Source organism: Triturus cristatus, chromosome 9, assembly GCF_964204655.1.
Source record: "Triturus cristatus chromosome 9, aTriCri1.1, whole genome shotgun sequence".
NCBI classification, from domain to species: Eukaryota; Metazoa; Chordata; class Amphibia; order Caudata; family Salamandridae; genus Triturus; species Triturus cristatus.
The window spans coordinates 542,599,237-542,615,116 of record NC_140592.1 but is presented as its reverse complement, the minus strand read 5'-3'; positions in this window follow the sequence as shown (position 1 = coordinate 542,615,116).

Genomic DNA, 15,880 nt, shown 5'->3' with positions numbered 1-15,880 from the left:
ATAGCTAAGGTCTTAGACTCGTACTATGGCCTAATGGTTAAGGTCTTAACTCTTACACTGGCATAATGGCTAAGGTCTTAGACTCATACTTGGGCCTAATGGTTAAGGTCTTAACTCTTACTCTGGCCTACTGGTTAAGATCTTAACTCTTACTCTGGCCTAATAGCTAAGGTCTTAGACTCGAACTCTGGCCTAATGGTTAAGGTCTTAACTCTTACTCTGGCCTAATAGCTAAGGTCTTAGACTCATACTCTGGCCTAATAGCTAAGGTCTTAGACTCGTACTCTGGCCTAATGGTTAAGGTCTTAACTCTTACTCTGGCGTACTGGTTAAGGTCTTAACTCTTACTCTGGCCTAATAGCTAAGGTCTTAGACTCGTACTCCGGCCTACTGGTTAAGGTCTTAACTCTTACTCTGGCCTAATAGCTAAGGTCTTAGACTCGTACTATGGCCTTATGGTTAAGGTCTTAACTCTTACTCTGGCCTAATAGCTAAGGTCTTAACTTTTAGTCTGGCCTAATAGCTAAGGTCTTAGACTCATACTCTGGCCTAATGGTTAAGGCCTTAACTCTTACTCTGGCCTAATAGCTAAGGTCTTAGACTCGTACTCTGGCCTACTGGTTAAGGTCTTAACTCTTACTCTGGTCTAATAGCTAAGGTGTTAACTCTTAGTCTGGCCTAATAGCTAAGGTCTTAGACTCGTACTCTGGCCTAATGGTTAAGGTCTTAACTCTTACTCTGGCCTAATAGCTAAGGTCTTAACTCTTACTCTGGCCTAATAGCTAAGGTCTTAGACTCGTACTCTGGCCTAATGGTTAAGGTCTTAACTCTTACTCTGGCCTAATAGCTAAGGTCTTAGACTCGTGCTCTGGCCTAATGATTAAGGTCTTAATTTTACTCTGCCCTACTGGTTAAGGTCTTGTCTCTAACTCTGGCCAAATAGCTAAGGTCTTAGACTCGTACTCTGGCCTAATGGTTAAGGTCTTAACTCTTACTCTGGCCTAATAGCTAAGGTCTTAGAATCGTACTCTGGCCTAAAGGTTAAGGTCTTAACTCTTACTCTGGCCTAATAGCTAAGGTCTTAACCCTTACTCTGGCCTAATATCTAAGGTCTTAGACTCGTACTCTGGCCTAATGGTTAAGGTCTTAACTCTTACTATGGCCTAATAGCTAAGGTCTTAACTCTTACTCTGGCCTAATAGCTAAGGTCTTTGACTCGTACTCTGGCCTAATGGTTAAGGTCTTAACTCTTACTCTGGCCTAATAGCTAAGGTCTTAGACTCATACTCTGGCCAAATAGCTAAGGTCTTAGACTCGTACTCTGGCCTAATGGTTAAGGTCTTAACTCTTACTCTGGCCTACAGGTTAGGGTCTTAACTCTTACTCTGGCCTACTGGTTAAGGTCTTAACTCTTACTCTGGCCTAATAGTTAAGGTCTTAGACTCGTACTCCGGCCTACTGGTTAAGGTCTTAGACTTGTACTATGGCCTAATGGTTAAGGTCTTAACTCTTACTCTGGCCTAATAGCTAAGGTCTTAGACTAGTACTCTGGCTTAATGGTTAAGGTCTTAACTCTTACTCTGGCCTACTGGTTAAGGTCTTAACTCTTACTCTGGCCTAATAGCTAAGGTCTTAGACTAGTACTATGGCCTACAGGTTAAGGTCTTAACTCTTACTCTGGACTACTGGTTAAAGTCTTAACTCTTACTCTGGCCTAATAGCTAAGGTCTTAGACTCGTACTATGGCCTAATGGTTAAGGTCTTAACTCTTACTCTGGCCTAATAGCTGAGGTCTTAACTTTTACTCTGGCCTAATAGCTAAGGTCTTAGACTCGTACTCTGGCCTAATGGTTAAGGTCTTAACTCTTACTCTGGCCTAATAGCTAAGGTCTTAGACTCGTACTATGGCCTACTGGTTAAGGTCTTCACTCTTAGTCTGGCCTATTGGTTAAGGTCTTAACTCTTACTCTGGGCTAATAGCTAAGGTCTTAGACTCTTACTCTGGCCTAATAGCTAAGGTCTTAACTCTTACTCTGGCCTAATAGCTAAGGTCTTAGACTCGTACTCTGGCCTAATGGTTAAGGTCTTAACTTTTACTCTGGCCTACTGGTTAAGGTCTTAACTCTTACCTTGGCCTACTGGTTAAGGTCTTAACTCTTACTCTGGCCTAATAGCTAAGGTCTTAGGCTCGTACTCTGGCCTAATGGTTAAGGTCTTTACTCTTACTCTGGCCTACTGGTTAAGGTCTTCACTCTTACTCTGGCCTGCTTGTTAAGGTCTTAACTCTTACTCTGGCCTAATATCTAAGGTCTTAAACTAGTACTATGGCCTACAGGTTAAGGTCTTAACTCTTACTCTGGCTTACTGGTTTAAGTCTTAACTCTTACTCTGGCCTAATAGCTAAGGTCTTAGACTCGTACTATGGCCTAATGGTTACGGTCTTAACTCTTACTCTGGCCTATTAGCTAAGGTCTTAACTTTTAGTCTGCCTAATAGCTAAGGTCTTAGACTCGTTCTCTGGCCTAATGGTTAAGGTCTTAACTCTTACTCTGGCCTACTAGCTCAGGTCTTAGACTCGTACTATGGCCTACAGGTTAAGGTCTTAACTCTTAGACTGGCCTAATGGTTAAGGTCTTAACTCTTACTCTGGCCTAATAGCTAAGGTCTTAGACTCGTACTCTGGCCTAATAGCTAAGGTCTTAACTCTTACTCTGACCTAATAGCTAAGGTCTTAGACTCCTACTCTGGCCTACTGGTTAAGGTCTTAACTCTTACTCTGGCCTACTGGTTAAGGTCTTAACTCTTACTCTGGCCTAATAGCTAAGGTCTTAGACTCGTACTCTGGCCTAATGGTTAAGGTCTTAACTCTTACTCTGGCCTAATAGCTAAGGTCTTAACTCTTACTCTGGCCTAATAGCTAAGGTCTTAGACTCGTACTCTGGCCTAATGGTTAAGGTCTTAACTCTTACTCTGGCCTAATAGCTAAGGTCTTAGACTCGTATTATGGCCTACTGGTTAAGGTCTTAACACTTAGTCTGGCCTAATGGTTAAGGTCTTAACTCTTACTCTGGCCTAATAGCTAAGGTCTTAGACTCTTACTCTGGCCTAATAGCTAAGGTCTTAACTCTTACTCTGGCCTAATAGCTAAGGTCTTAGACTCGTACTCTGGCCTAATGGTTAAGGTCTTAACTTTTACTCTGGCCTACTGGTTAAGGTCTTAACACTTACTCTGGCCTACTGGTTAAGGTCTTAACTCTTACTCTGGCCTAATAGCTAAGGTCTTAGGCTCGTACTCTGGCCTAATGGTTAAGGTCTTAACTCTTACTCTGGCCTACTGGTTAAGGTCTTAACTTTTACTCTGGCCTGCTGGTTAAGGTCTTGACTCTTACTCTGGCCTAATAGCTAAGGTCTTAGACTAGTACTATGTCCTAAAGGTTCTGGCCTTCTGGTTTAAGTCTTAACTCTTACTCTGGCCTAATAGCTAAGGTCTTAACTCTTACTCTGGCCTAATGGTTAAGGTCTTAACTCTTACTCTGGCCTAATAGCTAAGGTCTTAACTCTTACTCTGGCCTAATAGGTAAGGTCTTAACTCTTACTTTGGCCTAATGGTTAAGGTCTTAACTCTTACTCTGGCCTAATAGGTAAGGTCTTAACTCTTACTCTGGCCTAATAGCTAAGGTCTTAGACTCATACTCTGACCTACTGGTTAAGGTCTTAACTCTTTCTCTGGCCTAATGGTTAAGTCTTAACTCTTACTCTGGCCTAATAGCTAAGGTCTTAGACTCGTACTATGGCCTACAGGTTAAGGTCTTAACTCTTACTCTGGCCTACTGGTTAAGGTCTTAACTCTTACTCTGGCCTAATAGCTAAGGTCTTAGACTCGTACTATGGCCTACAGGTTAAGGTCTTAACTCTTACTCTGGCCTAATAGCTAAGGTCTTAGACTCGTACTCTGGCCTACAGGTTAAGGTCTTAACTCTTACTCTGGCCTACTGGTTAAGGTCTTAACTCTTACTCTGGCCTACTGGTTAAGGTCTTAACTATTACTCTGGCCTACTGGTTAAGGTCCTAACTCTTACTCTGGCCTAATAGCTAAGGTCTTAGACTCGTACTCTGGCCTAATGGTTGAGGTCTTAACTCTTACTCTGGCCTAATAGCTAAGGTCTTAGACTCGTACTCTGGTCTAATAGCTAAGGTCTTAGACTCGTACTCTGGCCTACTGGTTAAGGTCTTAACTCTTACTCTGGCCTAATAGCTAAGGTCTTAACTCTTACTCTGGCCTAATAGCTAAGGTCTTAGACTCATACTATGGCCTAATGGTTAAGGTCTTAACTCTTACTCTGGCCTACTGGTTAAGGTCTGAATTCTTACTCTGGCCTAATAGCTAAGGTCTTAGACTCGTACTCTGGCCTAATGGTTAAGGTCTTAACTCTTACTCTGGCCTACTGGTTAAGGTCTTAACTCTTACTCTGGCCTACTGGTTAAGGTCTTAACTCTTACTCTGGCCTAATAGCTAAGGTCTTAGACTCGTACTCTGGCCTAATTTTTAAGGTCTTAACTCTTACTCTGGCCTGCTGGTTAAGGTCTTAACTCTTACTCTGGCCTAATAGCTAAGGTCTTAGACTAGTACTATGACCTACAGGTTAAGGTCTTAAGTCTTAGTCTGGCCTACTGGTTAAAGTCTTAACTCTTACTCTGGCCTAATAGCTAAGGTCTTAGACTCATACTCTGGCCTAATTGTTAAGGTCTTAACTCTTACTCTGGCCTAATAGCTAAGGTCTTAACTTTTACTCTTGCCTAATACCTAAGGTCTTAGACTCGTACTCTGGCCTAATGGTTAAGGTCTTAACTCTTACTCTGGCCTAATAGCTAAGGTCTTAGACTCGTACTATGGCCTACAGGTTAAGGTCTTAACTCTTACTCTGGCCTAATAGCTAAAGTCTTAGTCTCGTACTCTGGCCTAATAGCTAAGGTCTTAGACTCGTACTCTGGCCTACTGGTTAAGGTCGTAACTCTTACTCTGGCCTAATAGCTAAGGTCTTAGACTCGTACTCTGGCCTAATAGCTAAGGTCTTAGACTCGTACTCTGGCATACTGGTTAAGGTCTTAACTCTTACTCTGGCCTAATAGCTAAGGTCTTAGACTCGTACTCTGGCCTAATGGATAAGGTCTTAACTCTTACTCTGGCCTAATAGCTAAGGTCTTAGACTCGTACTCTGGCCTAGTGGTTAAGGTCTTAACTCTTACTCTGGCCTAATAGCTAAGGTCTTAGACTCGTACTATCGCCTACAGGTTAATCTCTTAACTCTTACTCTGGCCTAATAGCTAAGGTCTTAGACTCGTACTATTGCCTACAGGTTAATCTCTTAACTCTTACTCTGGCCTAATAGCTAAGGTCTTAACTATTACTCTGGCCTAATAGCTAAGGTATTAGACTCGTACTCTGGCCTAATGGTTAAGGTCTTAACTATTACTCTGGCCTAATAGCTAAGGTCTTAACTCTTACTCTGGCCTAATAGCTAAGGTCTTAGACTCGTACTATGGCCTAATGGTTACGGTCTTAACTCTTACACTGGCATAATAGCTAAGGTCTTAGACTCATACTTGGGCCTAATGGTTAAGGTCTTAACTCTTACTCTGGCCTACTGGTTAAGATCTTAACTCTTACTCTGGCCTAATAGCTAAGGTCTTAGACTCGAACTCTGGCCTAATGGTTAAGGTCTCAACTCTTACTCTGGCCTAATAGCTAAGGTCTTACATTCATACGCTGGCCAAATGATTAAGGTCTTAACTCTTACTCTGGCCTAATAGCTAAGGTCTTAGACTCATACTCTGGCCTAATAGCTAAGGTCTTAGACTCGTACTCTGGCCTAATGGTTAAGGTCTTAACTCTTACTCTGGCGTACTGGTTAAGGTCTTAACTCTTACTCTGGCCTAATAGCTAAGGTCTTAGACTCGTACTCCGGCCTACTGGTTAAGGTCTTAACTCTTACTCTGGCCTAATAGCTAAGGTCTTAACTCTTACTCTGGCCTAATAGCTAAGGTCTTAGACTCGTACTATGGCCTTATGGTTAAGGTCTTAACTCTTACTCTGGCCTAATAGCTAAGGTCCTAACTTTTAGTAAGGCCTAATAGCTAAGGTCTTAGACTCATACTCTGGCCTAATGGTTAAGGTCTTAACTCTTACTCTGGCCTAATAGCTAAGGTCTTAGACTCGTACTCTGGCCTACTGGTTAAGGTCTTAACTCTTACTCTGGTCTAATAGCTAAGGTGTTAACTCTTAGTCTGGCCTAATAGCTAAGGTCTTAGACTCGTACTCTGGCCTAATGGTTAAGGTCTTAACTCTTACCCTGGCCTAATAGCTAAGGTCTTAACTCTTACTCTGGCCTAATAGCTAAGGTCTTAGACTCGTACTCTGGCCTAATGGTTAAGGTCTTAACTCTTACTCTGGCCTAATAGCTAAGGTCTTAGACTCGTGCTCTGGCCTAATGATTAAGGTCTTAATTTTACTCTGCCCTACTGGTTGAGGTCTTGTCTCTAACTCTGGCCAAATAGCTAAGGTCTTAGACTCGTACTCTGGCCTAATGGTTAAGGTCTTAACTCTTACTCTGGCCTAATAGCTAAGGTCTTATAATCATACTCTGGCCTAAAGGTTAAGGTCTTAACTCTTACTCTGGCCTAATAGCTAAGGTCTTAACCCTTACTCTGGCCTAATATCTAAGGTCTTAGACTCGTACTCTGGCCTAATGGTTAAGGTCTTAACTCTTACTATGGCCTAATAGCTAAGGTCTTAACTCTTACTCTGGCCTAATAGCTAAGGTCTTTGACTCGTACTCTGGCCTAATGGTTAAGGTCTTAACTCTTACTCTGGCCTAATAGCTAAGGTCTTAGACTCATACTCTGGCCAAATAGCTAAGGTCTTAGACTCGTACTCTGGCCTAATGGTTAAGGTCTTAACTCTTACACTGGCCTACAGGTTAGGGTCTTAACTCTTACTCTGGCCTACTGGTTAAGGTCTTAACTCTTACTCTGGCCTAATAGCTAAGGTCTTAGACTCGTACTCCGGCCTACTGGTTAAGGTCTTAACTCTTACTCTGGCCTACTGGTTAAAGTCTTAACTCTTACTCTGGCCTAATAGCTAAGGTCTTAACTCTTATTCTGGCCTAATAGCTAAGGTCTTAGACTCGTACTCTGGCTTAATGGTTAAGGTCTTAACTCTTACTCTGGCCTACTGGTTAAGGTCTTAACTCTTACTCTGGCCTAATAGCTAAGGTCTTAGACTAGTACTATGGCCTACAGGTTAAGGTCTTAACTCTTACTCTGGACTACTGGTTAAAGTCTTAACTCTTACTCTGGCCTAATAGCTAAGGTCTTAGACTAGTACTATGGCCTAATGGTTAAGGTCTTAACTCTTACTCTGGCCTAATAGCTGAGGTCTTAACTTTTACTCTGGCCTAATAGCTAAGGTCTTAGACTCGTACTCTGGCCTAATGGTTAAGGTCTTAACTCTTACTCTGGCCTAAGGTCTTAGACTCGTACTATGGCCTACTGGTTAAGGTCTTAACTCTTACTTTGGCCTAATGGTTAAGGTCTTAACTCTTACTCTGGCCTAATAGGTAAGGTCTTAACTCTTACTCTGGCCTAATAGCTAAGGTCTTAGACTCATACTCTGACCTACTGGTTAAGGTCTTAACTCTTTCTCTGGCCTAATGGTTAAGTCTTAACTCTTACTCTGGCCTAATAGCTAAGGTCTTAGACTCGTACTATGGCCTACAGGTTAAGGTCTTAACTCTTACTCTGGCCTACTGGTTAAGGTCTTAACTCTTACTCTGGCCTAATAGCTAAGGTCTTAGACTCGTACTATGGCCTACAGGTTAAGGTCTTAACTCTTACTCTGGCCTAATAGCTAAGGTCTTAGACTCGTACTCTGGCCTACAGGTTAAGGTCTTAACTCTTACTCTGGCCTACTGGTTAAGGTCTTAACTCTTACTCTGGCCTACTGGTTAAGGTCTTAACTATTACTCTGGCCTACTGGTTAAGGTCCTAACTCTTACTCTGGCCTAATAGCTAAGGTCTTAGACTCGTACTCTGGCCTAATGGTTGAGGTCTTAACTCTTACTCTGGCCTAATAGCTAAGGTCTTAGACTCGTACTCTGGTCTAATAGCTAAGGTCTTAGACTCGTACTCTGGCCTACTGGTTAAGGTCTTAACTCTTACTCTGGCCTAATAGCTAAGGTCTTAACTCTTACTCTGGCCTAATAGCTAAGGTCTTAGACTCATACTATGGCCTAATGGTTAAGGTCTTAACTCTTACTCTGGCCTACTGGTTAAGGTCTGAATTCTTACTCTGGCCTAATAGCTAAGGTCTTAGACTCGTACTCTGGCCTAATGGTTAAGGTCTTAACTCTTACTCTGGCCTACTGGTTAAGGTCTTAACTCTTACTCTGGCCTACTGGTTAAGGTCTTAACTCTTACTCTGGCCTAATAGCTAAGGTCTTAGACTCGTACTCTGGCCTAATTTTTAAGGTCTTAACTCTTACTCTGGCCTGCTGGTTAAGGTCTTAACTCTTACTCTGGCCTAATAGCTAAGGTCTTAGACTAGTACTATGACCTACAGGTTAAGGTCTTAAGTCTTAGTCTGGCCTACTGGTTAAAGTCTTAACTCTTACTCTGGCCTAATAGCTAAGGTCTTAGACTCATACTCTGGCCTAATTGTTAAGGTCTTAACTCTTACTCTGGCCTAATAGCTAAGGTCTTAACTTTTACTCTTGCCTAATACCTAAGGTCTTAGACTCGTACTCTGGCCTAATGGTTAAGGTCTTAACTCTTACTCTGGCCTAATAGCTAAGGTCTTAGACTCGTACTATGGCCTACAGGTTAAGGTCTTAACTCTTACTCTGGCCTAATAGCTAAAGTCTTAGTCTCGTACTCTGGCCTAATAGCTAAGGTCTTAGACTCGTACTCTGGCCTACTGGTTAAGGTCGTAACTCTTACTCTGGCCTAATAGCTAAGGTCTTAGACTCGTACTCTGGCCTAATAGCTAAGGTCTTAGACTCGTACTCTGGCATACTGGTTAAGGTCTTAACTCTTACTCTGGCCTAATAGCTAAGGTCTTAGACTCGTACTCTGGCCTAATGGATAAGGTCTTAACTCTTACTCTGGCCTAATAGCTAAGGTCTTAGACTCGTACTCTGGCCTAGTGGTTAAGGTCTTAACTCTTACTCTGGCCTAATAGCTAAGGTCTTAGACTCGTACTATCGCCTACAGGTTAATCTCTTAACTCTTACTCTGGCCTAATAGCTAAGGTCTTAGACTCGTACTATTGCCTACAGGTTAATCTCTTAACTCTTACTCTGGCCTAATAGCTAAGGTCTTAACTATTACTCTGGCCTAATAGCTAAGGTATTAGACTCGTACTCTGGCCTAATGGTTAAGGTCTTAACTATTACTCTGGCCTAATAGCTAAGGTCTTAACTCTTACTCTGGCCTAATAGCTAAGGTCTTAGACTCGTACTATGGCCTAATGGTTACGGTCTTAACTCTTACACTGGCATAATAGCTAAGGTCTTAGACTCATACTTGGGCCTAATGGTTAAGGTCTTAACTCTTACTCTGGCCTACTGGTTAAGATCTTAACTCTTACTCTGGCCTAATAGCTAAGGTCTTAGACTCGAACTCTGGCCTAATGGTTAAGGTCTCAACTCTTACTCTGGCCTAATAGCTAAGGTCTTACATTCATACGCTGGCCAAATGATTAAGGTCTTAACTCTTACTCTGGCCTAATAGCTAAGGTCTTAGACTCATACTCTGGCCTAATAGCTAAGGTCTTAGACTCGTACTCTGGCCTAATGGTTAAGGTCTTAACTCTTACTCTGGCGTACTGGTTAAGGTCTTAACTCTTACTCTGGCCTAATAGCTAAGGTCTTAGACTCGTACTCCGGCCTACTGGTTAAGGTCTTAACTCTTACTCTGGCCTAATAGCTAAGGTCTTAACTCTTACTCTGGCCTAATAGCTAAGGTCTTAGACTCGTACTATGGCCTTATGGTTAAGGTCTTAACTCTTACTCTGGCCTAATAGCTAAGGTCCTAACTTTTAGTAAGGCCTAATAGCTAAGGTCTTAGACTCATACTCTGGCCTAATGGTTAAGGTCTTAACTCTTACTCTGGCCTAATAGCTAAGGTCTTAGACTCGTACTCTGGCCTACTGGTTAAGGTCTTAACTCTTACTCTGGTCTAATAGCTAAGGTGTTAACTCTTAGTCTGGCCTAATAGCTAAGGTCTTAGACTCGTACTCTGGCCTAATGGTTAAGGTCTTAACTCTTACCCTGGCCTAATAGCTAAGGTCTTAACTCTTACTCTGGCCTAATAGCTAAGGTCTTAGACTCGTACTCTGGCCTAATGGTTAAGGTCTTAACTCTTACTCTGGCCTAATAGCTAAGGTCTTAGACTCGTGCTCTGGCCTAATGATTAAGGTCTTAATTTTACTCTGCCCTACTGGTTGAGGTCTTGTCTCTAACTCTGGCCAAATAGCTAAGGTCTTAGACTCGTACTCTGGCCTAATGGTTAAGGTCTTAACTCTTACTCTGGCCTAATAGCTAAGGTCTTATAATCATACTCTGGCCTAAAGGTTAAGGTCTTAACTCTTACTCTGGCCTAATAGCTAAGGTCTTAACCCTTACTCTGGCCTAATATCTAAGGTCTTAGACTCGTACTCTGGCCTAATGGTTAAGGTCTTAACTCTTACTATGGCCTAATAGCTAAGGTCTTAACTCTTACTCTGGCCTAATAGCTAAGGTCTTTGACTCGTACTCTGGCCTAATGGTTAAGGTCTTAACTCTTACTCTGGCCTAATAGCTAAGGTCTTAGACTCATACTCTGGCCAAATAGCTAAGGTCTTAGACTCGTACTCTGGCCTAATGGTTAAGGTCTTAACTCTTACACTGGCCTACAGGTTAGGGTCTTAACTCTTACTCTGGCCTACTGGTTAAGGTCTTAACTCTTACTCTGGCCTAATAGCTAAGGTCTTAGACTCGTACTCCGGCCTACTGGTTAAGGTCTTAACTCTTACTCTGGCCTACTGGTTAAAGTCTTAACTCTTACTCTGGCCTAATAGCTAAGGTCTTAACTCTTATTCTGGCCTAATAGCTAAGGTCTTAGACTCGTACTCTGGCTTAATGGTTAAGGTCTTAACTCTTACTCTGGCCTACTGGTTAAGGTCTTAACTCTTACTCTGGCCTAATAGCTAAGGTCTTAGACTAGTACTATGGCCTACAGGTTAAGGTCTTAACTCTTACTCTGGACTACTGGTTAAAGTCTTAACTCTTACTCTGGCCTAATAGCTAAGGTCTTAGACTAGTACTATGGCCTAATGGTTAAGGTCTTAACTCTTACTCTGGCCTAATAGCTGAGGTCTTAACTTTTACTCTGGCCTAATAGCTAAGGTCTTAGACTCGTACTCTGGCCTAATGGTTAAGGTCTTAACTCTTACTCTGGCCTAAGGTCTTAGACTCGTACTATGGCCTACTGGTTAAGGTCTTAACTCTTACTTTGGCCTAATGGTTAAGGTCTTAACTCTTACTCTGGCCTAATAGGTAAGGTCTTAACTCTTACTCTGGCCTAATAGCTAAGGTCTTAGACTCATACTCTGACCTACTGGTTAAGGTCTTAACTCTTTCTCTGGCCTAATGGTTAAGTCTTAACTCTTACTCTGGCCTAATAGCTAAGGTCTTAGACTCGTACTATGGCCTACAGGTTAAGGTCTTAACTCTTACTCTGGCCTACTGGTTAAGGTCTTAACTCTTACTCTGGCCTAATAGCTAAGGTCTTAGACTCGTACTATGGCCTACAGGTTAAGGTCTTAACTCTTACTCTGGCCTAATAGCTAAGGTCTTAGACTCGTACTCTGGCCTACAGGTTAAGGTCTTAACTCTTACTCTGGCCTACTGGTTAAGGTCTTAACTCTTACTCTGGCCTACTGGTTAAGGTCTTAACTATTACTCTGGCCTACTGGTTAAGGTCCTAACTCTTACTCTGGCCTAATAGCTAAGGTCTTAGACTCGTACTCTGGCCTAATGGTTGAGGTCTTAACTCTTACTCTGGCCTAATAGCTAAGGTCTTAGACTCGTACTCTGGTCTAATAGCTAAGGTCTTAGACTCGTACTCTGGCCTACTGGTTAAGGTCTTAACTCTTACTCTGGCCTAATAGCTAAGGTCTTAACTCTTACTCTGGCCTAATAGCTAAGGTCTTAGACTCATACTATGGCCTAATGGTTAAGGTCTTAACTCTTACTCTGGCCTACTGGTTAAGGTCTGAATTCTTACTCTGGCCTAATAGCTAAGGTCTTAGACTCGTACTCTGGCCTAATGGTTAAGGTCTTAACTCTTACTCTGGCCTACTGGTTAAGGTCTTAACTCTTACTCTGGCCTACTGGTTAAGGTCTTAACTCTTACTCTGGCCTAATAGCTAAGGTCTTAGACTCGTACTCTGGCCTAATTTTTAAGGTCTTAACTCTTACTCTGGCCTGCTGGTTAAGGTCTTAACTCTTACTCTGGCCTAATAGCTAAGGTCTTAGACTAGTACTATGACCTACAGGTTAAGGTCTTAAGTCTTAGTCTGGCCTACTGGTTAAAGTCTTAACTCTTACTCTGGCCTAATAGCTAAGGTCTTAGACTCATACTCTGGCCTAATTGTTAAGGTCTTAACTCTTACTCTGGCCTAATAGCTAAGGTCTTAACTTTTACTCTTGCCTAATACCTAAGGTCTTAGACTCGTACTCTGGCCTAATGGTTAAGGTCTTAACTCTTACTCTGGCCTAATAGCTAAGGTCTTAGACTCGTACTATGGCCTACAGGTTAAGGTCTTAACTCTTACTCTGGCCTAATAGCTAAAGTCTTAGTCTCGTACTCTGGCCTAATAGCTAAGGTCTTAGACTCGTACTCTGGCCTACTGGTTAAGGTCGTAACTCTTACTCTGGCCTAATAGCTAAGGTCTTAGACTCGTACTCTGGCCTAATAGCTAAGGTCTTAGACTCGTACTCTGGCATACTGGTTAAGGTCTTAACTCTTACTCTGGCCTAATAGCTAAGGTCTTAGACTCGTACTCTGGCCTAATGGATAAGGTCTTAACTCTTACTCTGGCCTAATAGCTAAGGTCTTAGACTCGTACTCTGGCCTAGTGGTTAAGGTCTTAACTCTTACTCTGGCCTAATAGCTAAGGTCTTAGACTCGTACTATCGCCTACAGGTTAATCTCTTAACTCTTACTCTGGCCTAATAGCTAAGGTCTTAGACTCGTACTATTGCCTACAGGTTAATCTCTTAACTCTTACTCTGGCCTAATAGCTAAGGTCTTAACTATTACTCTGGCCTAATAGCTAAGGTATTAGACTCGTACTCTGGCCTAATGGTTAAGGTCTTAACTATTACTCTGGCCTAATAGCTAAGGTCTTAACTCTTACTCTGGCCTAATAGCTAAGGTCTTAGACTCGTACTATGGCCTAATGGTTACGGTCTTAACTCTTACACTGGCATAATAGCTAAGGTCTTAGACTCATACTTGGGCCTAATGGTTAAGGTCTTAACTCTTACTCTGGCCTACTGGTTAAGATCTTAACTCTTACTCTGGCCTAATAGCTAAGGTCTTAGACTCGAACTCTGGCCTAATGGTTAAGGTCTCAACTCTTACTCTGGCCTAATAGCTAAGGTCTTACATTCATACGCTGGCCAAATGATTAAGGTCTTAACTCTTACTCTGGCCTAATAGCTAAGGTCTTAGACTCATACTCTGGCCTAATAGCTAAGGTCTTAGACTCGTACTCTGGCCTAATGGTTAAGGTCTTAACTCTTACTCTGGCGTACTGGTTAAGGTCTTAACTCTTACTCTGGCCTAATAGCTAAGGTCTTAGACTCGTACTCCGGCCTACTGGTTAAGGTCTTAACTCTTACTCTGGCCTAATAGCTAAGGTCTTAACTCTTACTCTGGCCTAATAGCTAAGGTCTTAGACTCGTACTATGGCCTTATGGTTAAGGTCTTAACTCTTACTCTGGCCTAATAGCTAAGGTCCTAACTTTTAGTAAGGCCTAATAGCTAAGGTCTTAGACTCATACTCTGGCCTAATGGTTAAGGTCTTAACTCTTACTCTGGCCTAATAGCTAAGGTCTTAGACTCGTACTCTGGCCTACTGGTTAAGGTCTTAACTCTTACTCTGGTCTAATAGCTAAGGTGTTAACTCTTAGTCTGGCCTAATAGCTAAGGTCTTAGACTCGTACTCTGGCCTAATGGTTAAGGTCTTAACTCTTACCCTGGCCTAATAGCTAAGGTCTTAACTCTTACTCTGGCCTAATAGCTAAGGTCTTAGACTCGTACTCTGGCCTAATGGTTAAGGTCTTAACTCTTACTCTGGCCTAATAGCTAAGGTCTTAGACTCGTGCTCTGGCCTAATGATTAAGGTCTTAATTTTACTCTGCCCTACTGGTTGAGGTCTTGTCTCTAACTCTGGCCAAATAGCTAAGGTCTTAGACTCGTACTCTGGCCTAATGGTTAAGGTCTTAACTCTTACTCTGGCCTAATAGCTAAGGTCTTATAATCATACTCTGGCCTAAAGGTTAAGGTCTTAACTCTTACTCTGGCCTAATAGCTAAGGTCTTAACCCTTACTCTGGCCTAATATCTAAGGTCTTAGACTCGTACTCTGGCCTAATGGTTAAGGTCTTAACTCTTACTATGGCCTAATAGCTAAGGTCTTAACTCTTACTCTGGCCTAATAGCTAAGGTCTTTGACTCGTACTCTGGCCTAATGGTTAAGGTCTTAACTCTTACTCTGGCCTAATAGCTAAGGTCTTAGACTCATACTCTGGCCAAATAGCTAAGGTCTTAGACTCGTACTCTGGCCTAATGGTTAAGGTCTTAACTCTTACACTGGCCTACAGGTTAGGGTCTTAACTCTTACTCTGGCCTACTGGTTAAGGTCTTAACTCTTACTCTGGCCTAATAGCTAAGGTCTTAGACTCGTACTCCGGCCTACTGGTTAAGGTCTTAACTCTTACTCTGGCCTACTGGTTAAAGTCTTAACTCTTACTCTGGCCTAATAGCTAAGGTCTTAACTCTTATTCTGGCCTAATAGCTAAGGTCTTAGACTCGTACTCTGGCTTAATGGTTAAGGTCTTAACTCTTACTCTGGCCTACTGGTTAAGGTCTTAACTCTTACTCTGGCCTAATAGCTAAGGTCTTAGACTAGTACTATGGCCTACAGGTTAAGGTCTTAACTCTTACTCTGGACTACTGGTTAAAGTCTTAACTCTTACTCTGGCCTAATAGCTAAGGTCTTAGACTAGTACTATGGCCTAATGGTTAAGGTCTTAACTCTTACTCTGGCCTAATAGCTGAGGTCTTAACTTTTACTCTGGCCTAATAGCTAAGGTCTTAGACTCGTACTCTGGCCTAATGGTTAAGGTCTTAACTCTTACTCTGGCCTAAGGTCTTAGACTCGTACTATGGCCTACTGGTTAAGGTCTTAACTCTTAGTCTGGACTAATGGTTAAGGTCTTAACTCTTACTCTGGGCTAATAGCTAAGGTCTTAGACTCTTACTCTGGCCTAATAGCTAAGGTCTTAACTCTTACTCTGGCCTAATAGCTAAGGTCTTAGACTCGTACTCTGGCCTAATGGTTAAGGTCTTAACTTTTACTCTGGCCTACTGGTTAAGGTCTTAACTCTTACCTTGGCCTACTGGTTAAGGTCTTAACTCTTACTCTGGCCTAATAGCTAAGGTCTTAGGCTCGTACTCTGGCCTAATGGTTAAGGTCTTTACTCTTACTCTGGCCTACTGGTTAAGGTCTTAACTCTTACTCTGGCCTGCTGGTTAAGGTCTTAACTCTTACTCTG